General features: G+C 46.2%; 4 non-coding genes across 4 annotated transcripts; all 4 read left to right on the top strand.

Moving 5' to 3' along the window:
* The first annotated feature begins 239 nt into the window (after positions 1–239).
* Positions 240–430, top strand: LOC130350154 (U2 spliceosomal RNA). The gene has a single exon (XR_008887334.1). It is a non-coding gene; the product is annotated as a U2 spliceosomal RNA (small nuclear RNA).
* Positions 431–2,546: 2,116 nt separating this feature from the next.
* LOC130350155 (U2 spliceosomal RNA) lies at positions 2,547–2,737 on the top strand. Its single transcript, XR_008887335.1, has one exon. It is a non-coding gene; the product is annotated as a U2 spliceosomal RNA (small nuclear RNA).
* A 2,109-nt stretch (positions 2,738–4,846) lies between these two features.
* Positions 4,847–5,036, top strand: LOC130350161 (U2 spliceosomal RNA). Its single transcript, XR_008887340.1, has one exon. It is a non-coding gene; the product is annotated as a U2 spliceosomal RNA (small nuclear RNA).
* A 2,106-nt stretch (positions 5,037–7,142) lies between these two features.
* On the top strand, positions 7,143–7,333 carry LOC130350156 (U2 spliceosomal RNA). The gene has a single exon (XR_008887336.1). It is a non-coding gene; the product is annotated as a U2 spliceosomal RNA (small nuclear RNA).
* Positions 7,334–9,216: the final 1,883 nt, after the last annotated feature.

A 9,216-nucleotide genomic window follows, 5' to 3' on the forward strand; every position in this document is an offset into this window, starting at 1 on the left:
AAGGGTTCCTGGCAAATCCGGGTTATGGATTGCATTTAAAAAGGCCCCGTGGGAGTGCAATGGGCCCCTGTCTTGCTGCTTAGCAATAATGGTATGGGTTTAGGTTCTGCTGTGTGTACTGGTGGTTGACTGCCCCCCAGCCCAGAGTGTGCATGGAAAATTGTCTGGCAGCCTCCCTGACAGCAAGCAGTGATAGTGCCCATGAAGGGGACCTTGTTGGGCCCGCCCCTTTCACGGTTATCGCTTCTCGGCCTTTTGGCTAAGATCAAGTGTAGTATCTGTTCTTATCAGTTTAATATCTGATACGTCCCCTATCTGGGGACCATATATTAAATGGATTTTTGAGAACGGGGGCTGATTTCGAAGCTTGCTTCCGTCGCCCTATGCATTGACCCGATATGGCAGTATCTTCGGGTACAGTGCACCACCCCCTTACAGGGTTAAAAAGAAAGATTCCTACTTTCATTGCTACCTGCTTGCTTGCTGGCTAGCCAGCTAGCCAGCCCTGTGGGCCTTGCTGCTGCTGCTTCTGCAGCCAAAAAGCAAAAGGTGGTGCTGCTGCTGCTTCTGCTGCTTCTGCTTCTGCTTGTGTCTGGCCGCTGTTGGAGCGTCCAGGCACAGGACTTCTGCTGCTGCTGACTAAATGGCCTCCTTAATTGGATCATTTGAGTAGCCAGCACACCTGTGCAGGTAGGGCATGACATGATAGGCAGCTGCCTTGATAGCGGGTGGGTGCTGAATGTTCCTAATTGACAAAATAAGATTAATGCTTATGAAGAAATATAAAATCTCATCCCTTCCCCAATATCGCGCCACACCCCTACCCCTTAATTCCCTGGTTGAACTTGATGGACATATGTCTTTTTTCGACCGTACTAACTATGTAACTATGTAACATAACATGGGGGGGGGGGGGGGGGGGTCTCCTGGCTGTTCACACAGGTGTGTCATTGCTGTACATTGACCATGCATTGCTTCTGTGGTATTGCAAAGGCAAAGACAAATGCTTCCAGCCATCCATTGCACTAATGGATTGGTCATCAGCTGGCTGTCTATGTCCCGCATCAATATAGACCAAAGTACAGAGGGTTAGGCTATGCTATTGTGCACCTACCTGATGCATCAGAAGGTGCGAGGCCCTTGCTAAATTCTGTGCACAGACTTTGAGATCTATGCTTTAGACTGTATCTAAACCTGCTCCAACATGGACTGACATTCTGGCCTACTTTCAGCCGATGCGACTTGTCTGTCGCTGAACAGTCGCTTTTTATGTATTCAGCACCTATGTATAATGTTGTAAAAATGCTCTAGAAGCTAAAGTCGCAGAAATGTCGCACATATTTGGCCTGCAACTTTCTGTGCGACAAATTCAGACAGGAAAAATCAGTATAAATCCTTAGAAAATTATCCCCCAGTGTCTCCATCTGCTGGCGGTATTGAATAAGCATTGCTGCACTGATGGGGTATGCATTAGACGAAAAAAAAGAAGAAAAAGAAGAATAATACGCCCAGAAAAGAGGCGAAAAGGAGAAAAACGTAAAAAAACGTGAAAAAAAAGTAAGAGGAAGAGAAGGGAAAAAAAGGTGGAAATGGGTTTAAAAGTGATTTCGGCGGAGAAATATATATATATATATATATATATATATATATATATATATATATATATATATACGCGCACACACACACATATATATAAACGTATTCTCCGTTGAGATATTGCAGCCGCTGCTGTGTCCAGGCCCAGGAGCCTTAGCACTGTGCTATGATGTCACTCAATACCACTGACATCACTAGGTGTAAACAACATCTCTCCTTTGCTGTGTATGTGACTATGGAGCTGTTTGGTGATGTCGTCTATTACGGCCTTCATAGAAGCAACAGGAGATTGTTGCATCCATCTACAACCCTCAGAACTACAGTGCTATGATGTCACTCACTTCCACAGGCCTTGCAGAGTGTAAACAACAACAACCCAGCTTTGTTGTGTATGTAACCATAGGGATTTGTGATGTCACCTAGAACCTTCACAGCAGCGACAGCTTTATGAGGAGCATCAGCACTGCTCTGCCTGAGCAGAACCATCACCGCCATAGGTTGTCAAATAACCCGGATTTAACCCACACAGGTAAGTCCAATGGGGTGCAGGCATGTCCTCTATGCTTACAGCTTCCCGTGGGTGTTGGTTTGATACCGTTTGGGGACAGCCAAGGAGGCATCTGCAGGCAACAAAGGTAGGTGTGTGCTTGTGTGTGTGTGTTTCCTATGCAGATCCTAAGCCCAGTGTCACATGCAAGTAGGAGGAGTAAGAAGGGTTCCTGGCAAATCCGGGTTATGGATTGCATTTAAAAAGGCCCCGTGGGAGTGCAATGGGCCCCTGTCTTGCTGCTTAGCAATAATGGTATGGGTTTAGGTTCTGCTGTGTGTACTGGTGGTTGACTGCCCCCCAGCCCAGAGTGTGCATGGAAAATTGTCTGGCAGCCTCCCTGACAGCAAGCAGTGATAGTGCCCATGAAGGGGACCTTGTTGGGCCCGCCCCTTTCACGGTTATCGCTTCTCGGCCTTTTGGCTAAGATCAAGTGTAGTATCTGTTCTTATCAGTTTAATATCTGATACGTCCCCTATCTGGGGACCATATATTAAATGGATTTTTGAGAACGGGGGCTGATTTCGAAGCTTGCTTCCGTCGCCCTATGCATTGACCCGATATGGCAGTATCTTCGGGTACAGTGCACCACCCCCTTACAGGGTTAAAAAGAAAGATTCCTACTTTCATTGCTACCTGCTTGCTTGCTGGCTAGCCAGCTAGCCAGCCCTGTGGGCCTTGCTGCTGCTGCTTCTGCAGCCAAAAAGCAAAAGGTGGTGCTGCTGCTGCTTCTGCTGCTTCTGCTTCTGCTTGTGTCTGGCCGCTGTTGGAGCGTCCAGGCACAGGACTTCTGCTGCTGCTGACTAAATGGCCTCCTTAATTGGATCATTTGAGTAGCCAGCACACCTGTGCAGGTAGGGCATGACATGATAGGCAGCTGCCTTGATAGCGGGTGGGTGCTGAATGTTCCTAATTGACAAAATAAGATTAATGCTTATGAAGAAATATAAAATCTCATCCCTTCCCCAATATCGCGCCACACCCCTACCCCTTAATTCCCTGGTTGAACTTGATGGACATATGTCTTTTTTCGACCGTACTAACTATGTAACTATGTAACATAACATGGGGGGGGGGGGGGGGGGGTCTCCTGGCTGTTCACACAGGTGTGTCATTGCTGTACATTGACCATGCATTGCTTCTGTGGTATTGCAAAGGCAAAGACAAATGCTTCCAGCCATCCATTGCACTAATGGATTGGTCATCAGCTGGCTGTCTATGTCCCGCATCAATATAGACCAAAGTACAGAGGGTTAGGCTATGCTATTGTGCACCTACCTGATGCATCAGAAGGTGCGAGGCCCTTGCTAAATTCTGTGCACAGACTTTGAGATCTATGCTTTAGACTGTATCTAAACCTGCTCCAACATGGACTGACATTCTGGCCTACTTTCAGCCGATGCGACTTGTCTGTCGCTGAACAGTCGCTTTTTATGTATTCAGCACCTATGTATAATGTTGTAAAAATGCTCTAGAAGCTAAAGTCGCAGAAATGTCGCACATATTTGGCCTGCAACTTTCTGTGCGACAAATTCAGACAGGAAAAATCAGTATAAATCCTTAGAAAATTATCCCCCAGTGTCTCCATCTGCTGGCGGTATTGAATAAGCATTGCTGCACTGATGGGGTATGCATTAGACGAAAAAAAAGAAGAAAAAGAAGAATAATACGCCCAGAAAAGAGGCGAAAAGGAGAAAAACGTAAAAAAACGTGAAAAAAAAGTAAGAGGAAGAGAAGGGAAAAAAAGGTGGAAATGGGTTTAAAAGTGATTTCGGCGGAGAAATATATATATATATATATATATATATATATATATATATATATATATACGCGCACACACACACATATATATAAACGTATTCTCCGTTGAGATATTGCAGCCGCTGCTGTGTCCCAGGCCCAGGAGCCTTAGCACTGTGCTATGATGTCACTCAATACCACTGACATCACTAGGTGTAAACAACATCTCTCCTTTGCTGTGTATGTGACTATGGAGCTGTTTGGTGATGTCGTCTATTACGGCCTTCATAGAAGCAACAGGAGATTGTTGCATCCATCTACAACCCTCAGAACTACAGTGCTATGATGTCACTCACTTCCACAGGCCTTGCAGAGTGTAAACAACAACAACCCAGCTTTGTTGTGTATGTAACCATAGGGATTTGTGATGTCACCTAGAACCTTCACAGCAGCGACAGCTTTATGAGGAGCATCAGCACTGCTCTGCCTGAGCAGAACCATCACCGCCATAGGTTGTCAAATAACCCGGATTTAACCCACACAGGTAAGTCCAATGGGGTGCAGGCATGTCCTCTATGCTTACAGCTTCCCGTGGGTGTTGGTTTGATACCGTTTGGGGACAGCCAAGGAGGCATCTGCAGGCAACAAAGGTAGGTGTGTGCTTGTGTGTGTGTTTCCTATGCAGATCCTAAGCCCAGTGTCACATGCAAGTAGGAGGAGTAAGAAGGGTTCCTGGCAAATCCGGGTTATGGATTGCATTTAAAAAGGCCCCGTGGGAGTGCAATGGGCCCCTGTCTTGCTGCTTAGCAATAATGGTATGGGTTTAGGTTCTGCTGTGTGTACTGGTGGTTGACTGCCCCCCAGCCCAGAGTGTGCATGGAAAATTGTCTGGCAGCCTCCCTGACAGCAAGCAGTGATAGTGCCCATGAAGGGGACCTTGTTGGGCCCGCCCCTTTCACGGTTATCGCTTCTCGGCCTTTTGGCTAAGATCAAGTGTAGTATCTGTTCTTATCAGTTTAATATCTGATACGTCCCCTATCTGGGGACCATATATTAAATGGATTTTTGAGAACGGGGGCTGATTTCGAAGCTGCTTCCGTCGCCCTATGCATTGACCCGATATGGCAGTATCTTCGGGTACAGTGCACCACCCCCTTACAGGGTTAAAAAGAAAGATTCCTACTTTCATTGCTACCTGCTTGCTTGCTGGCTAGCCAGCTAGCCAGCCCTGTGGGCCTTGCTGCTGCTGCTTCTGCAGCCAAAAAGCAAAAGGTGGTGCTGCTGCTGCTTCTGCTGCTTCTGCTTCTGCTTGTCTCTGGCCGCTGTTGGAGCGTCCAGGCACAGGACTTCTGCTGCTGCTGACTAAATGGCCTCCTTAATTGGATCATTTGAGTAGCCAGCACACCTGTGCAGGTAGGGCATGACATGATAGGCAGCTGCCTTGATAGCGGGTGGGTGCTGAATGTTCCTAATTGACAAAATAAGATTAATGCTTATGAAGAAATATAAAATCTCATCCCTTCCCCAATATCGCGCCACACCCCTACCCCTTAATTCCCTGGTTGAACTTGATGGACATATGTCTTTTTTCGACCGTACTAACTATGTAACTATGTAACATAACATGGGGGGGGGGGGTCTCCTGGCTGTTCACACAGGTGTGTCATTGCTGTACATTGACCATGCATTGCTTCTGTGGTATTGCAAAGGCAAAGACAAATGCTTCCAGCCATCCATTGCACTAATGGATTGGTCATCAGCTGGCTGTCTATGTCCCGCATCAATATAGACCAAAGTACAGAGGGTTAGGCTATGCTATTGTGCACCTACCTGATGCATCAGAAGGTGCGAGGCCCTTGCTAAATTCTGTGCACAGACTTTGAGATCTATGCTTTAGACTGTATCTAAACCTGCTCCAACATGGACTGACATTCTGGCCTACTTTCAGCCGATGCGACTTGTCTGTCGCTGAACAGTCGCTTTTTATGTATTCAGCACCTATGTATAATGTTGTAAAAAATGCTCTAGAAGCTAAAGTCGCAGAAATGTCGCACATATTTGGCCTGCAACTTTCTGTGCGACAAATTCAGACAGGAAAAATCAGTATAAATCCTTAGAAAATTATCCCCCAGTGTCTCCATCTGCTGGCGGTATTGAATAAGCATTGCTGCACTGATGGGGTATGCATTAGACGAAAAAAAAGAAGAAAAAGAAGAATAATACGCCCAGAAAAGAGGCGAAAAGGAGAAAAACGTAAAAAAAACGTGAAAAAAAAGTAAGAGGAAGAGAAGGGAAAAAAAGGTGGAAATGGGTTTAAAAGTGATTTCGGCGGAGAAATATATATATATATATATATATATATATATATATATATATATATATATACGCGCACACACACACATATATATAAAACGTATTCTCCGTTGAGATATTGCAGCCGCTGCTGTGTCCAGGCCCAGGAGCCTTAGCACTGTGCTATGATGTCACTCAATACCACTGACATCACTAGGTGTAAACAACATCTCTCCTTTGCTGTGTATGTGACTATGGAGCTGTTTGGTGATGTCGTCTATTACGGCCTTCATAGAAGCAACAGGAGATTGTTGCATCCATCTACAACCCTCAGAACTACAGTGCTATGATGTCACTCACTTCCACAGGCCTTGCAGAGTGTAAACAACAACAACCCAGCTTTGTTGTGTATGTAACCATAGGGATTTGTGATGTCACCTAGAACCTTCACAGCAGCGACAGCTTTATGAGGAGCATCAGCACTGCTCTGCCTGAGCAGAACCATCACCGCCATAGGTTGTCAAATAACCCGGATTTAACCCACACAGGTAAGTCCAATGGGGTGCAGGCATGTCCTCTATGCTTACAGCTTCCCGTGGGTGTTGGTTTGATACCGTTTGGGGACAGCCAAGGAGGCATCTGCAGGCAACAAAGGTAGGTGTGTGCTTGTGTGTGTGTTTCCTATGCAGATCCTAAGCCCAGTGTCACATGCAAGTAGGAGGAGTAAGAAGGGTTCCTGGCAAATCCGGGTTATGGATTGCATTTAAAAAGGCCCCGTGGGAGTGCAATGGGCCCCTGTCTTGCTGCTTAGCAATAATGGTATGGGTTTAGGTTCTGCTGTGTGTACTGGTGGTTGACTGCCCCCCAGCCCAGAGTGTGCATGGAAAATTGTCTGGCAGCCTCCCTGACAGCAAGCAGTGATAGTGCCCATGAAGGGGACCTTGTTGGGCCCGCCCCTTTCACGGTTATCGCTTCTCGGCCTTTTGGCTAAGATCAAGTGTAGTATCTGTTCTTATCAGTTTAATATCTGATACGTCCCCTATCTGGGGACCATATATTAAATGGATTTTTGAGAACGGGGGCTGATTTCGAAGCTTGCTTCCGTCGCCCTATGCATTGACCCGATATGGCAGTATCTTCGGGTACAGTGCACCACCCCCTTACAGGGTTAAAAAGAAAGATTCCTACTTTCATTGCTACCTGCTTGCTTGCTGGCTAGCCAGCTAGCCAGCCCTGTGGGCCTTGCTGCTGCTGCTTCTGCAGCCAAAAAGCAAAAGGTGGTGCTGCTGCTGCTTCTGCTGCTTCTGCTTCTGCTTGTGTCTGGCCGCTGTTGGAGCATCCAGGCACAGGACTTCTGCTGCTGCTGACTAAATGGCCTCCTTATGGATCATTTGAGTAGCCAGCACACCTGTGCAGGTAGGGCATGACATGATAGGCAGCTGCCTTGATAGCGGGTGGGTGCTGAATGTTCCTAATTGACAAAATAAGATTAATGCTTATGAAGAAATATAAAATCTCATCCCTTCCCCAATATCGCGCCACACCCCTACCCCTTAATTCCCTGGTTGAACTTGATGGACATATGTCTTTTTTCGACCGTACTAACTATGTAACTATGTAACATAACATGGGGGGGGGGGGGGGGGGGTCTCCTGGCTGTTCACACAGGTGTGTCATTGCTGTACATTGACCATGCATTGCTTCTGTGGTATTGCAAAGGCAAAGACAAATGCTTCCAGCCATCCATTGCACTAATGGATTGGTCATCAGCTGGCTGTCTATGTCCCCCATCAATATAGACCAAAGTACAGAGGGTTAGGCTATGCTATTGTGCACCTACCTGATGCATCAGAAGGTGCGAGGCCCTTGCTAAATTCTGTGCACAGACTTTGAGATCTATGCTTTAGACTGTATCTAAACCTGCTCCAACATGGACTGACATTCTGGCCTACTTTCAGCCGATGCGACTTGTCTGTCGCTGAACAGTCGCTTTTTATGTATTCAGCACCTATGTATAATGTTGTAAAAATGCTCTAGAAGCTAAAGTCGCAGAAATGTCGCACATATTTGGCCTGCAACTTTCTGTGCGACAAATTCAGACAGGAAAAATCAGTATAAATCCTTAGAAAATTATCCCCCAGTGTCTCCATCTGCTGGCGGTATTGAATAAGCATTGCTGCACTGATGGGGTATGCATTAGACGAAAAAAAAGAAGAAAAAGAAGAATAATACGCCCAGAAAAGAGGCGAAAAGGAGAAAAACGTAAAAAAACGTGAAAAAAAAGTAAGAGGAAGAGAAGGGAAAAAAAGGTGGAAATGGGTTTAAAAGTGATTTCGGCGGAGAAATATATATATATATATATATATATATATTATATATATATACGCGCACACACACACATATATATAAACGTATTCTCCGTTGAGATATTGCAGCCGCTGCTGTGTCCAGGCCCAGGAGCCTTAGCACTGTGCTATGATGTCACTCAATACCACTGACATCACTAGGTGTAAACAACATCTCTCCTTTGCTGTGTATGTGACTATGGAGCTGTTTGGTGATGTCGTCTATTACGGCCTTCATAGAAGCAACAGGAGATTGTTGCATCCATCTACAACCCTCAGAACTACAGTGCTATGATGTCACTCACTTCCACAGGCCTTGCAGAGTGTAAACAACAACAACCCAGCTTTGTTGTGTATGTAACCATAGGGATTTGTGATGTCACCTAGAACCTTCACAGCAGCGACAGCTTTATGAGGAGCATCAGCACTGCTCTGCCTGAGCAGAACCATCACCGCCATAGGTTGTCAAATAACCCGGATTTAACCCACACAGGTAAGTCCAATGGGGTGCAGGCATGTCCTCTATGCTTACAGCTTCCCGTGGGTGTTGGTTTGATACCGTTTGGGGACAGCCAAGGAGGCATCTGCAGGCAACAAAGGTAGGTGTGTGCTTGTGTGTGTGTTTCCTATGCAGATCCTAAGCCCAGTGTCACATGCAAGTAGGAGGAGTAAGAAGGGTTCCTGGCAAATCCGGGA

This window comes from Hyla sarda, unplaced genomic scaffold (genome assembly GCF_029499605.1).
Source record: "Hyla sarda isolate aHylSar1 unplaced genomic scaffold, aHylSar1.hap1 scaffold_934, whole genome shotgun sequence".
Taxonomy (NCBI): Eukaryota; Metazoa; Chordata; class Amphibia; order Anura; family Hylidae; genus Hyla; species Hyla sarda.